Source organism: Carlito syrichta, unplaced genomic scaffold (genome assembly GCF_000164805.1).
Source record: "Carlito syrichta isolate Samal-C Ts95f unplaced genomic scaffold, Tarsius_syrichta-2.0.1 Scaffold302945, whole genome shotgun sequence".
Classification (NCBI taxonomy): domain Eukaryota; kingdom Metazoa; phylum Chordata; class Mammalia; order Primates; family Tarsiidae; genus Carlito; species Carlito syrichta.
In genome coordinates, this window is record NW_007247041.1 from 433,616 (window position 1) to 449,288 (window position 15,673).

At 40.8% G+C, this 15,673-nt stretch overlaps 1 protein-coding gene across 2 annotated transcripts in view; it reads left to right on the forward strand.

Moving 5' to 3' along the window:
• The first annotated feature begins 1,355 nt into the window (after nt 1-1,355).
• RNF13 (ring finger protein 13) overlaps nt 1,356-15,673 on the forward strand; it is a 140,988-nt gene continuing 126,670 nt past the window's right edge. The window contains exons 1-2 of one of the 2 annotated variants that reach the window (XM_008057308.1): nt 1,356-1,987; nt 7,563-7,570. The gene's annotated coding sequence lies outside the window, so the exon portion shown is untranslated. The remainder of the gene's footprint in view (nt 1,988-7,562; nt 7,571-15,673) is intronic. The other variant, XM_008057307.2, reaches the window with a different exon arrangement.

Below are 15,673 nucleotides of genomic sequence, written 5' to 3' on the forward strand. Positions count from 1 at the left end.
ACTCAGGCAATTCTCTTGCCTTGGCCTCCCAAGGTGCTGAGATTACAGGAGTGAGCCACTGTGCCTGGAGGCCTTTTTTAAAAAAAATTATTTTAAAATCTATTTTATTGGAATTTTGAGTAATTAATACTTATAAGGTTCAAAATTCAAAAGGATACACAATAGTCTTCCCCTCATTCCTGTGGCCCAGCTGTTAAGTGTTTCTTTCCCAAGCAAAGTTACATCCAATTGTATTCTTGTTAGGACTGTGTGTCGGGTGGGGTGGGAATGGCAAAGAATTGCATAGATATTAGATTAGAAAAGATAGTTTGAATAAAAAAATAAAAGTAGATCAGAGAGAGAGGGTGGATTCACCTCTCCAAGACTGGAGAGAGTGCCAGAGGCTTAAAGAAAGCATAGCGGAGAATGCTAGAGTCTTGAAGGCTTTTAAAGTTTCTTTTGGGAGCCCCTGGGGCGCAGGCGGCATTCACAAGAGTTGACGTCATGGTGATGGGGTCTGTTTCTCGTATTTCTGACAACCAGATAGATGGGTGGGTCAGTCTTGAGCACAGAGACAAAGGTGGGCGGTAACTGGATGAGGGGTCAGTCACATAGATGAGAAGGGCAGGGCCAGTAGCTGAAAGACAAATTCTTAGGACAAAGATGTTAATCTTAATGTCTTGTGACTTGCTGTGTATAAGCTCAAGGAGACCAGAGAAACTAAACTCCATTTTGGGCTCTGTACTTTCAATTCTACTGATACCTAACAGCCCTGCCTACCGGCCGCCCCCCGCCAAACCTAATGTTGAAGGACTTGAAGCTTGTAAAGACCTTATTAAAAGTGCCGTATTATTTGGAAGCAGAGATAGGACCAGAATCTACGAGTCCTGACATTTTAGTTCAGGACTCTGCAATCTTTGCAATCAGCCACACCGACTCTTTAAAGTGGCGAGTTGGCAACTGTTTAATCAGTGTGGATAGATGATCCAATCCGGTAATTTAAATTTCCACTGATTTTCAGATTGGGACAACCAGAAGGTGAATGGCTTATCAGAAGAGCAGTAGGGGACGAGATTTTTGGTTCATCGAAAGGAGGCAAGGACTTTAAAAGGCTGACCTAGACGGCTGAATCAGTTTGACTTTTGCTGAGCCCTGGAGAAGGCGCGTGCCAGGCCCGTAGTGCTGACGTCAGCGTGGATCCCAGCCTGGCCTGGGGGTGGGGAAGGCACAGTGCTCGAGTTCAGACCTCAGGCCACCTGCCCCTGTGACAATTCGACCCCGACTCTGCGGGTTGGCCTCGGCCCCACCCACCCCGATCTCAGGCTGGGCACGGTGCAGAGGGGATGAGGCCTCGCCCTCGCCTCCTTAGCCGGTCCAGTAAGTCGAGTGAGTGTAATGCAGGGAAGGGACGCGTCGGCGCCAGCGACAGGCCCGCCCAGGGGCAGCCCGCCAGCCAGATCTGGGGCTACTTTGGCCCAAGAGCCAGAGTGCATCCGGCCGACCAGCCCTGGCCTCTGTGTCCCGCGCCCTCCAGGCCCCACGGCCTCCGCTCCTGGGGGCACAGGCGCCCGCAGCCAATCCGCTCTGCCAGCCTGCCTCCTCCCCTGCCAAGAGCAGCTTCTTCAGGCGCGCTCTAGTTCCCCAGATGCTCGCCCCACCCTGCCCTTCCCTCCCCTCCCATGGAAGACCGATCACGCGGCCCAAGAACGAGACTCTCCAACTGGGCATTTCTCCGAGCCCCGCTCCAGCAAGAAGCGAGAAGCAGCGTGAGAGTGGGAAGGAGATTGGACGGGCAGCTCTGTGACCCAATGGTTTTCCTCGGCCTTTGGGTGCGGGCCAATGAGGCGCTTGAGGGCGGGACTTCCGCTTCGCCGTGGATTTGTCGTCCCTGCTCCGACTCCGGGCGGTGGGGTCGGTGCGGATACTCAGTCATGAAGTCAGGGTAGGGACTTCTCCCGAAGCGACGCGGCCGGTGAGCGTGTCAGTGTTCCGGGGGCCAGGCTTCCAGGTAAGAGCCTGTCCCGGGCCGTGGCGGCCGGGCGGCTCGGAGAACACACCCCCCTTGCTGGCTCTCGAGCTCCGAGTCGGCCCAGCTGCTGAAGTGTCTGCTGCTCTGGCCGCGCTGGGCGCGGAGTGCATTAGGCTTTTTGCAAGAGGAGTAAAAAAGCCCTGGCCCCGGGGGACCGGGTCTCCCCTGCACCCCCATCCTGCGAGTTTGTATGTATCTAAAGTTGTTGGATTATCTGTTTTGCTTTTCTTATTCCCTTCCCGAGGAGGCAGGAGCCTGGACAGATGTTTGGAAGGCTTGGCTTGGTCAAGGACTTGCCGCAAAGTCCTCGGGCGAAGTCGCTCGACTTTAGTTGTTGGGTCTGTTTTTGGTCGTTGTAGGAAAAGAGGGCAGTCACTTCCTCTCTTACTTGCCCTCACCCCCCTTTCCTTTCCCTGGAAGCTGAGATTGCAGGATGCGACGTGACCCCGATAGGACCAGATACCACGTATCTGCCCTCCTAAAAGTCAGTTCTGTCTGGAGGCTTATTGAGATGACCCGCACTGATTAAAAATCTGTCCCTGAGAGAGAGAGGGAGAATGAGTGGGCAGACACCGAAGCCAAGCGGTAGTATCCCTGAAACACGCAACTTCGGTGGCAGCCACGGAGTGTTCTCTGCCAGCTGTGGGTAAATTCGTCTATTTTGACCTAATCTGGCAATAGTAAATTTCCAAAACGGTCGTTTCATCCTCGGTTTCAGCACCGTGGGCAGCTGCTCAGGCCCTCTGTGGTTGCCCCTAACGTGCCCCGGCTGTTATTCGTCAGTGATGCCGCAGGAACAGTGAAAACTAATGCATTCCTTTCGACAATGATGTGTTGTTCTCCAAGGAGAACTGCAGTTTTTGATACAATATAAATAAGGTGGATATGCCTCCAAAGAGTTCTTGTAGAGGAACAGACCAATTCAAGATTTAAGGTAGGACTTTTAAGGGTTTAATCCATTTAAGTACCAATTGTAATGGGCTGGGGAGATGAACTCCATCTCAAAGTAACAGAACTGGACAGTTCAAAAGAACTTTAAACAGGAGCTAAGAAGTCTAGAGCAGTGCTGTAGTGCAGGGCCTATAGGGACTCTAATGGGTTGTGAAATCAGTTTAGTATATTGACATAAGCATGAGAAAGAAAAAGAAAAAAAAATCAGATGACATCGTATGGAGTAAGAGTATTGTTGCAAGAAGCTTTTTGTTTCAGTTTTTAAAAATATGTGTGGGTCAAGAGGAAGATGGAAATATAAATAATATTGTGGATTATGGCAAAAACAAATGTTTCAAAATGCTTGGTCCCAAATTTGAGACTTGGATTGACTTCAGCTCTGCCTTTTACTAATTCTGTGGCATTATTCATAAATAGAGAAAGAGCCGCTTTGAGGAGTAAATGAAATAATCTTTGTTACATAGTTAAACCTCAGAGTTTTAATTTTTTGTGTACAGAGAAGCACAGTTATTTTTCTCTGTGTAGGGATTGACTACTGTTTTATTAATATATTTATTTAACCTCTGCCTTTGTTTGAAGCCAGCTAACTTGATGTGCTCCCTTTTTGTGTAATATAAATCATGTGGGCATAATCTTGGTTTGAGAGGTTTAATATTAGAGGATTTGGGTAAATTCTCATTCACGTTTAAAGCTCATTTCTCTCAAGAATTTTGGAGGAGCCTAAAATGTTGCTAGCTTTCAGCTCCCTTTAAACAATATTTTTCTGCATCCCAGAGTAACGAATTTGTTAGAAGTTTTTCAGTCACTAGTTTTAGCAAAGTGAGGGTAGGAGTTTGACTATGGGGATGGCTTTCTGCCTTTGAGTTAAGTTGGATAGGAAGGCATTTTATGTTTCATAGTTTTTGCCTTAAGAGATGCATGAAGTGAAATGGCTTGGCCAAATATCATGGTATGCTTTGCTTACTTCGTGTGACCTAAACATGGTTGGTATTTAAATAAAAAGTATGATTTTGGACATTTTAAAATCTGGAAATTAATAACATTTAGTAGAAGGCAAACAAGTTTGACTCAAGATGGTGTTTTGCATCATTTGGCATGTTATGACCATATGGCATTGTCTATGATAGTTTCACACGACTTCAAAAGGGGAAGAAAGTTGGTAAGCATTGTTAGTTTTCTCAAAAGAGGAAACAGAATTAGTAGACAAGTGGATTCCTTTTAATAAAGCATGGTGATGAATCATTGTTTAAAAATTCATCCTGCTGCAGATAATTATTGAGTACATTTAAAATATGGTATTCAGCTTTGATGAAGTTTTTATACTACACAAAAGTTGTTTTAGAAACAATGAGAGCATATTATTGGTATTGTCAAGAGCATATAAACAACAACAGAACAGTAATATAGCTAACATTGGTTACTTTGGGCCAAACACAGATCTAAGCACTTTATATTATCTCATTTAATTTTCACAGTCATTGATGTGTTAGATAGTACAATTATTCTCTTTTTATAAGTGGAGAAACTAAAGCATCACAGATATATATCTTGCTGAGTTCATACAGGTAGTGAAGTAGGTGGAGTTTGAACCCAGGTATTCTGGCTATATAAAGCCTGTTCCTCTTGTGTCATATTTCATTAAAAAATACAGAATAATGTGGGGCTATTTTTGATTCTTACTTGGTGGTGACCTTGGGTAAGCTCCTCCTCAGTTTCCTTAACTCCTTCCTCATTGTGTTTTTGTAGGGATTAGGATAATTTGTGAAGCACTAGACAGTATGTGCTCAATAAACGATATGCCTCAGCCTTTTTCCTTTTTCATTGAGGATGTGGTCATTTGAAAGAGTGTTAGCAGGAGGAGGGAGGAAGAAAAAAGCTAGTTTAACACAAGGACACTACCAAGCAAAGGCATAGAGATAGGAGAAGCAGAGTACATTTGCTAGGGATGTATGTATGTTTAAGGAACAGGCTGGTAAAGATAGATGTATACTGATTATGGAGATTTCTTTCTTTCTTATTTTTTTTTTTGAGTTGGAGTCTCACTCTGTCACCCAGGCTGGAGTGCAGTGGCACATTCACAGCCATCGCAGCCTTGACCTGGGCTCAGGCAATCCTTCACCTCAGCCTTCCAAGTAGCTGGAGCCATAGGCATGTGCCATCATGCCCGGTTAATTTTTTTTTTTTTGATTGTATAGATGAGGTCTTGCCAAGTTGCCCATACTGGAGTCTAACCCTTGGGCTCAGGCAGTCTTTTCATCTCAGGCTCCCAAAGTGCTGGAATTATAGGCATGAATCACCACGCCTGGCCTTATGGAGATTCCTAAATGCCAGATTGAGGATTTTGTAGATGATTTTTTAAAGAAGAACCCCTCTCTTCATGGATATTAACCTGGGAACAGATCCAGAAGGTCAGAAGGTAGGAAACCTCTGGAAGCCTAGAGGTAGGAATACCATGGAGTTTGTTTACAGTAATTGAGGCCAGAAGTGATGATTGTAATGAAGAGTATAGATTTGAAAAATGTTGACATTGACATTGGGAACTGATGTTGCATAAAGATAGGCCTAAGACACAGTTTTGGAAGGATAGTTTTGCTGTTAATAGAATTGTGGATATTGTCATGAAGGATGGGTTTTGGTAGAAGGGGATTTAGGAGGAGAGAGGATAATAGTTTAGTTCTGGAACTGAGGAGTTGTTCAGACATTTGGAAATGTAAAATGAAAACTGGAAGCTCTCTAAATTCTATAAAAAGAGAAGACACCAAATGTTCATGTTGTGAGGAAATGGCCTAAAGCAATTATTCCTCTGTGGGTCAGAGTTTCATAGGGGTGATATGGCTTCTGAAATTTCTCAGAAGTGCAAATTTCTCACTTACTGGCGATGTACCCATTATTTCCCCCTGTAACATACTTTGATTTGTTTCCTGGGATATCAGGGAGTAAGGTAGTGGGGAGGAAAAATTTTGTAAACCTAGCAAGCCTCCCATTTATTATTTCAGAAGACAGCCAGTAAATTGGAAGCTAGGGATTCTCACACTAAGAATTTTAAGAGAATCTGTGATTTTTGTATAGTGCCAGGCTTTTATAAACATATTGAGTTATTGTTGCATCTCCAGATTTGTTATTTTTGTTACTCCCTCTTTGTTACCGTGAATTAATAGTAAAACATTTAAAATCAGAGAGCCTATATGCTTGTTTATTGGGGGACAGCAATGAAAGGTGGGAGTGCAGTTGGAGAGATTATATTTTAGTTATATCCAAGATTGTGGGAGAAGAGTCTGAAAAGATAAGAAGGAAAGACTGCATGCTGCGATGGGAAGATTAGATTCTGTGAATAAATCCGTGTATTGCCCATTCTCTTGGCTTGTTTTTCCTGTTTTGTAAAATGATGTAGATGGTAATACCAACTCAGAGTTGTTTTGAAAATTTGAGTTAATATATGAAAAGTGCCTGTTACATGGTAGATAGTAATTGAGATGTATTTGCTATTATCTTCATAGCTGAGGGCAAGCACACACATCCCAGGATCCATTGTAAGAAAGAAAGAAAAACATCCAAAGATGCTTTTTACTTCAAGAAAGGCACAGGGCTAAGTAGTGGGGATTGTAGGTTTGCTTTGCAGATTTTATAGAGTTTGGTAAAATCGGGTAGGGCATGGAGTTAAATTAAAGAGTAGACTATATCCATCTCTGAACTATTTTTTGTTCTTTGTCATGCAAGTTCTGAGTTACTGGCCAGTGAAACAAGAAAATTTTGTTGTTTGAGCATGAGGAGAACAAGCTTTACATATTCTGTGATACCACTGTGGAAACATTACTACTTTGCTCCTGCTACTTACAGGTTTTTCTAGAGCATTCATTTACTCAACAAGTATTTATTAAGTATGTTCTATGCCAGGCTCTGTTCTAAAGCGAAAAATCCTTCCTTCGTTGAGCTTATCTTAGAGTGGGAGAAATAAGGTGTATTTATATAATATAGAAAGTAATTTGATTTTTCTTTTTTTTTTGAGTTGGGGTCATGACTCACTGCGGCCTTGACCTCCTGGGTTCAGGCGATCCTTCTGCTTTCAGCTTCCTGAAAAGCTGGGACTACAGGTGTGCACCACCATACCAAGCCAATTTTTTGCTGTTTTGTAGAGATGAGGTCTCACTATGTTGCCCAGGCTGGTCTCGAACTCCTGGGCTCAAGCAATCCTTCCACCTTGTCCTTCCAAAATGTTGGAATTAGCAGGTATGAGCCACTGCACCCAGCCAGTTTTTCTGTGTATTTATATATATTTAAGCAGATAGTAATAATGAGTACTATACCAGATTGTAACTAATTCTATAGTAGAGTATTTTGAAGAAAGGGACCATTATCTTTTTTTTTTTATACAAGGTCTTGCCAAGTTGCCCAGGCTGGTCTTGAACCCCTGGGCTCAGGTAGTCCTCTTGCTTCTGCCTCCCAAAGTGCAGGGATTAGAGGTGTGAGCCACATATACAATGAAACCATGTCTTTCTTACTTATGTTTGTCTCTCCCTGTTTCCCTCCTCTCAGTGGAATGACTTAGATGTATTTAGTGCTCAGCAAATGTAGGTACTCATTAAATGTTTATGACAAGGAGAAGGTGATTGTGTTAAGGCAGGGACTAGATATTAAAGATAAAGGAGTCAGTTCAATGCAGCAAGTGTTGAGGACCCATGCACTCACTAGATTGAGGGTGGGGGAAAAGAGAAGGATACTGTGAATTGCATTGCCTGGCCTGCCTGTGAGGTTGGAATGGAAATAAAATTATGTTGTAGCTGAAAGCATCAACATTAAGGGAATCTGGGTGTTACTCAGCTTGCCCACTAGTCAGCTGTGACTTTGCATAAATAACTTCACTTTTTTGTTCATTTCCTCATCTGTAAATGAGGTAGTTGAAATTCTCCAATTAAAATCTGCTTTTTAAGACTTCTTATAAAATATCTATTGCAGTAGCTTTCACTTTACTAATGCAGATAATGTGGGGATGATCATGGGCTCCTAGTGAATAACATCAAACTAAATTTATACTCTTAATGAACTAGATGTTTAAAAGAGGTGTCTGTAAAATTAGTATGTTGATGCTATTTACTAATAAGACTGCATTGTAATCTTTAAAAATAAAGCAAAATATAGCCCAATAGATAGTTTCTCCTTTGCTACTATGTAAAGGAAAATTAAGTCATAGTATTTTAGACCTTAATAATGAAACATAATAGTTATTCACACTTTCATACATTAATTTATACAACAGTCGTTTGCCTCTGATTATTTAACTAGATGCTAGGTAGTATGTACAGGATCAGAAAACATATAGTCAACTTTAAGGAACTTGAAGAATAATGGGAGTGATGAACAATATAGCTTTGCCACATTCTGGTGGCATAGAGAGCACAGTGAGAAGCTGGGAGAAGAGGGAGTTTTTATGGTTAGAGAGAAGGCTGTGAAGAAATGCAGGGAAACAGCCAGGAGCCAGTTTATGAAGGACTTCTGTGCCAAGTCACAATTTGGTTCTGAACTTTATTCTGAAAGCGGTTTACTCCATTAAGGAATTTTTATTTGGGGAGTAACATGATCAGGCATTTTTATATGTATCTTTCTATTCCTCTTAAGGTGATCAATGAGGAAGATATTTGTTACTTTTGGTTATTTTAATGATGTAGACCTTCTTGAGGAAATCAGTCTTTTGATTCTGAAATAAAGTCTGAGAAACATTGTTAATTTTGTGGTTTTAGGATATAAATAATAATGAAATATTCAGATATTAAAACATTTAAGTGTTCCTTGCTATATTAATATATGTTGAAAAGAAAGTTGAAATTTTGGGGTAGTTTGTTCATTGATATGAGAATTTCTGGTCAGCTGCAAGAATTTTGTTTAGAATCATTTCTAAGGATTAAACATTTGTTGAATGTGACTATAGCTCAGACTCAGTTTCTAATGATGGAAATATCCAGATAAACTGTGTACAGAGAATTACTTTCCACTGGGAAGTAATCCCAGTGAGGAGCTGGTGATAGATGAATATTTCTGAATGAAGTAATGAGAAAGAAACATCCACTTTACTTAGATATAAAACGCCTCATTAAATGATACTTTATTTGCCTAATTACTGTGCATGTAATTTACATGTTTGACCTTCAAAAAGTAAGAACTGCTTGAAACTTACACATTTATTCAACATGAATTATAGATGTCAGTTGCTTTTTTTTTTTTTTTTGAAAAAATTGTCAGGTAAAATTCACATAACATTAGTTAACCATTCCAAAGCAAACAGTTCAGTCTAGTTGCAAAACATTTTTAGCTCGGAGTTAGAGGCGAGAGGATTGCCTGAGCCCATGGATTCAAGATCAGCCTGGGCAACTTGGCAAGACCCTGTGTCTACAATAAATCAAAAAATTATCTGGGCATAGTGGTGCATGCCTATAGTTCCAGCTACTTGGAAGCGAAAGGATTGCCTGAGCCCAGCAGGTCCAGGCTGCAGTAACTGTGAGCATGCCACTGCACTCCAGCCTGGATGACAGAGTAAGACTCCGACTCAAAAAATATAAATAAAAATAAAACAAGATAGATTGTTAAAAAACAAACAAGCAAACAAAAAAACCCCAAAAAACCAAAACATTTTTATCACTTCAGAGTAAAAGCTTGTACCTAATTAAGCAGTTACTTCTCATTCCCTGATGCCTCTAGCCCCTGACAACCACCAGTCTGCTTTCTGTTTCTATGAATTTCCTTATTCTGAATATTTTATGTAAATGGAATCATTCAATATGTAACTTTTCATCCCTGACTTGTTTCACTTACCAAAATGTTTTCAATGTTCACCCATGTTGTAGCATGTATCCGTACAGCTTTCCTTTTTACAACTGAAGAATATTCCATTGTGTATATGTTCTAGTCTGTTTATCCATTCACTCATTGCCAGATATTTGGACTATTTTCACCTTTTGGCTATTGTGACTAGTGTGCTGTGCTGTGAGCAGTCATTTCCAAGGACTTGTTTAAGTACCTGTCTTCACTTCTTTGGATATATACCAAGAGGGGAATTTCTGGATCTTATGGTAATCCTGTTTAGCCTTTTAAGGACCTGCCAAACTGCTTTCCACAATAGTTAAACTATTTTGCATTCCCACTGGCAATGTGTCAGAGTTCTAATTTCTCCAGTCTTTGCCAACACTTCTTTTCTTTTTTTTCTTTTTCTTTTTTTTTTGAGTCAGAGTCTCACTCTGTCCCCCAGTGCTCACGGCCACTGCAGCCTCGACCTGCTGGGCTCTAGCGATCCTTCCACCTTAGCCTTCCAAGTATCTGGATCTACAAGGCGTGCTCTACCACGCCCGGCTTATTTTTTGATTTATTGTAGAGATGAGGTCTCGCCATGTTGCCCAGGCGGGTCTCGAACTCTTGACCTCAGGCAATCCTCTCCCCGCCTATCCTGACTTGTTGTGAATCTTTAAGTAATTAAATAAATGCAAATTTATACAATACTGAGTGATCTGGAAAGGCTGGGTTTTCATGACAAAGACTTCCATTTGAATCCTAACTGTTATTTAAAAGATAAGTGTTACTCAGCCACGCTTCTTAAAAATAAGAGAAAATATTTATAAAGTACTTGGTGTGTGTTAGGCAGTTATAAACACTTTATCTTATTGCTCAAAGTCTCATTTTCCTATATTTCTGGAAAGATAGTGGAACCTACTTCATAGTGTTGTGAGGATTAAAAGAAATAGTGGGCTGGGTGTGATAGCTTACTCCTGTAATCCCAGCACTTTGGGAGGCCCAGGTAGGAGGGTCCTTACAAAAAAATTAAAAAATTAGCTGGGCGTGGTGGTGTAGACCTGCAGTCCTAGCTACTGGGGAGGGTGAGGAGGAAGGATTGCCTGGGCCCAGGAGGTCGAGGCTGTGATGAGCTGTGATCGTGCCACTTTCCTCAGCCTGGGTGACAGAGTGAGACTACGAGCCTCCCTCTCCCACACATAAAAATTGTATATGAAGTATTAGCCAGAAGTGTAGTGAGCACTCAATAAACATTAGGTATTTTTATCATTTATAATTTCATCTAACACCAACAAATTTGAAAAAAGACACTCAGGGCAATTCAGTGCACGTTTATTTGGAAATATAAATATGAACATATTTTCTAGAAAGCATTTGGCAATATGTATGAAGTCTTAAAATTTTTTTGGTGTATTTTTTTGATTCCATATAAAAGAATGTAACCCAAGAAGATAATCAAAAATATGGAAAAAGATTTATACGTATGGTAAAATTATTTATAATTGCAATAGTTGGATTCAACTTAATATTATACAGTAAGGGAATAGTTAGAAAAAGTCATGATACTGTAATAATGTAATTTATAATGTAATACTAAGTAGCTATTAATATAATGCTTATGAAGAGTTTTAATAACAAGGGGAAATGTTTGCTATAACTTCAAGTAAAAAAGCATTCAAGTCATAAACAGTATGATACAAATGATATGAAATAAGCATGGATAAAAGACCGTCAGTCATGGTTGGACTAGGGAAGCAGAACGACTGTGAAAGATGTGAGTCATATAGAATAAAGGATTAGACTTCAGGAAATTGTAGCAGCCCATTAAGATCTATGGGCAAGGCTGTTGCCTTTGTGCCTGGTGTGTTGGGTGAGTTGGACCATTCTGGGTCAGCTGGAAGGCAGTCAGGAGGAGTCCTGAAAGGGAGATTGGAAGAGCAAGGAAATATTGGAACCTGTGAGAAGAAACCTCAACACACGAGGACAAACACTTGTGCTGTCTGTGAATGTTAAAATTATGTGTAATCAGCATTTCTTTATACTTTCCACTGGGCATTATTTTTAGTATAGAAAAAAAATCAAAGCTTTTATTAAGTAGCAATATAATAAATAATGAATGAAGATTAGAGGCTAATTATGATGGCATTAACTTTGCAGTAACTAATGAAATCAGTATTAGAACTCTGGTCACTAAAGGAGAACTGTAACTGTAGCTCTCCTCATAGTCTTTGCAATGAAACTTTAAAAGCTAAATTCAATCTGTCAGGTTCTAAGATAAACCATGATTTTATATCTGGTACATTTTCCATTATCTGTAGTACTGGTAGTTAGACAAGCCTTAATTTATTTTGAATTCTAGAAGACATTATATTATTAAAATAAAATAATGTTTTAAAATTTTGAAATAATTTCAAGTTAGAGAAGAGTTGTAGAAACAGTTCAAAGACCTTTTTTTTTCTGAGTCATTTGAGAGAAAGTTGTTGCCTGATGCTCTGTAACTTCCAAATACTTTAGTGTAAGATTCCTATACATAAGAATATTCTTGGAGAAATGACTGAATTCAGGGCTGTGGCAGGAAAAGTACAAGATGAGAGTGGAAAATCTTGTGCCAAAAAACAAAGACTAGATTCTGAACATTTTTCTTTTACAGAGAACATGTTAAGCTTTATCAGCAAACTAGGCAAAGTGGGGACCAAAGGGATGCCCAGACTTTACCTGTATGATGACCACTCCTGAATTGTACCCACATCTTTAAAATAATTTTTAAAAAAACTTTATCAGATGCTGGAAGGGACAAGGCGCTGCAGGGAACTTGCTGAGGAAGGTGCTTTTTTTCTTCCTAGTTCCTGTGAGACGCATTTTGCTGTTTCTTGCTCCTGCTGCATGGTCTCATGGCAGGCGCATATGGAAGGGGACATCCAGTTGTGCTGTGCCTCACTCTGTGCCCAGACTGTGCAGGTCCTCAGTGATCTTGCAGCCCAGTTCAGACCTGTGGACTGCTTTGCCACGACTCCTCTGGTTTAGAACCAGGCACCAGGCCTTATACCTGCTGTGCTTTGCTTCTGTCTGCCTGCCCTCCAGCCTTGGCTTGTCCATACCTCAGGGAATTGTTTTCTGCAACCCTCTTGACGTGGATACTGCACATTCCAGGCTTGTGCCTGCAGCAGTGCCCTGACTACTTCTGCATAGCTACCCATCAGCTCCCATAGGGTGGCAACTTTTAACCAGCTCTGGTCTTGTCAACCCAATGAAATTCTCTGCCTGGTATGCTCCAGTGAGCACTGAACTCCAGCTCAGGGAGGGAATGTCTCTTCCAGGTTTGTCCTTTTGAATTATTTCCCTCAGTTTTTCTTTCTTATCATAGTTTAATGATTATTTTTCTTTAAGAAATTAAAACAACTTTATTGACTTATAATTGACATGTTATAAACTGTACACATTTAAAGTACATACTTTGATAAGCTCTAACATATTTATGTAACCACGAAAGCATTACCATAGTAAAGTTAATGAACATATTCATCACTTCCAGAAGATTCCTCATGCCCTTTGGAATCCCTCTCTCCTGCCCCTCCCTACCTCTCTCTCATCTCTTTTTTTTGAGTTGAAGTCTCACTCTGTTGCCCAGGCTGGAGTGCAGTGGCATACTCATGGCTTCCGCAGCCTCAAACTACTGGGCTCAGGCGATCCTTCTGCCTCAGCCTTTCAAATAGCTGGGCCTATGGTATGTGGCACCACGCCCTGCTAATTTTTTGTTTTATCATGTAGACAAGGTTTTGCCAGGTTTCCCAGGCTGATCTTGAACCCCTGGGCTCAGGCATTCCTCTTGTCCTTGCCTCCCAAAGTGTTGAGGTTACAGGCATGAGCCACTGCACCTGGCCCCTACTTCTCTTTATATCTTTATATTGGCTATCCCATCATAGCTTAATAATCATTTATTAAGTTAAGCACTTTAAATTAAATATGTTTTCTTTAACTTACTGTGCAATGTCCATCTCCTGATTGAACCCCAGTTGTACAGAGTTGGTGTCTGAAGTGGTTCTGGGAGATAGATCCAAACATCTGAGATTCTGGCATTGGTTTGGTTATGCCTTTGAGCCTGAGCACGGTGCTGAGCTCCTTGTGAGAGGGAAGTAGGATGCCAGCAGTCCAGGGCATCACAGTCAATGAAACTGTCATCTGTGGCTGATTGTGATGTGTTGCCAGCTGATGCACACACCTCGGAGCCCATGTAGCTGCTACATTTTACCTTTATGGCACTAATGATAACTGTAAGGACTGCAGGGATAGAATCTTCTGAGTGTAACTGAGGGCTTACAGAGAGAAAATGACAGCTCAGATTTGCCCTTTCTCACTCATTTTTTGATTACACATTTTACTCCAGAAGAAGTCATTTCATCTCCAAATTGTGAATAGACTTGTGAATTAAAACCCTTGTTGCTTGCTCATTTAAAAAAATGTTTTCCTTTAAAAAAGTAATGTGCACTTATAAACCTTGAGCAGGTGGAATAAATTTCTGTTGAGATTTGTATATTTTCTTCTAGTCTTTTGTATATATTATGTAAGATGAAATAGACTAGAAAGTTGTGATTTTTTAATTCTGAAACATGTAGATAAGTATAACAAAAATAAGGAAAACTATATATAAAGTTCTACCACTCAGAGTTTATGTGCATTAAATTGTTTTATTGTTTCATAGTACTTTTATTTTTAAACGATTTTACTCTGTTGCCCAGGCTGGAGTGCAGTGGTGTGATCCTGGCTCACTGCAGTGTCAACCTCCTGGATTCAAGTGATCCTGCCACCTAAGCCTCTTGAGTAGCTGTGACTTTTTTTTTTTTTTGAGTTGGGGTCTTACTCTGTCACCTTGGCTAGAGTACAGTGGTATGATCATAGCTCACTGCAACCTAGACCTCCTGGGCTCAGACAATCTTCCCAATTCAGTCCCCTGAGTACCTGGGACCTACTGGTACATGCCACCACACCTAGCTAGATTTTAGTTTTTTAGAAACAAGGCTGTGCTATGTTGCCCAGGCTAGTTTAAAAAAAAATTTTTTTGTAGAGATGAGGTCTTAGTATGTTACCCAGGTTGGTCTTGAACTCCTGGGCTCAAATGATCCTTTCTCCTTGGCTTCCCAAAGTGCTGGGATTACAGGCTTGAGCCACTGTGCTTGGATGCGTTTATTTATTTAAATTTTTTGTTTTGCTTTTACAAAGCCTGTGTCAAGGGCTGACTGTCAATAGATTGCAGTGAGAGAGCTGTTCTGCTACCTGTGAGACGCTGACCCAGGGGCAGGCCATCTACAAATGGTATAGCACCAGGTTCTCCATAACCATGCATTACTTGATGGGCCAGGGAGTGGTTGCCTTTCTGGCTGCCTCTTGTGTCCCAAATAAGGGCTCTTCTGGACTGTATTTTTAATATTAAATTGCAGTTGAATTGTGTTGGAAGGCCTAGCTCAGGCAATTAGACAAGAGAAGGAAATCAGGGGTATCCAAATAGGAAAAGAGGAAGTCAAGTTATCCCCCTTTGCTGATGATATGATTCTATACCATGAAAATCCAACAGAATCTGTCAAAAACCTGCTTGCACTGATAAAGGACTTTGGCAAAGTCTCAGGGTACAAAATAAATGTGCAAAAAACGGTTGCATTCCTGTACACCAACAACAAGCAGGCAGAGACCCAAATTAAAAGCACAATCTTCTCACAATAGCCACACAAAAAATGAAATATCTTTGCATCTTCTTAACCAGAGAAGTGAAAGACCTTTACAATGAGAACTACAAAACACTGCTCAAAGAAATCCAAGACACAAACAAATGGAAAAATATTCCATGCTCATGGATAGGAAGAATCAACATTGTTAAAATGTCCATCGTACCAAAGGCAATTTACAGATTCAACGCAATACCCATTAAGTTACCAACATCATTCTTCT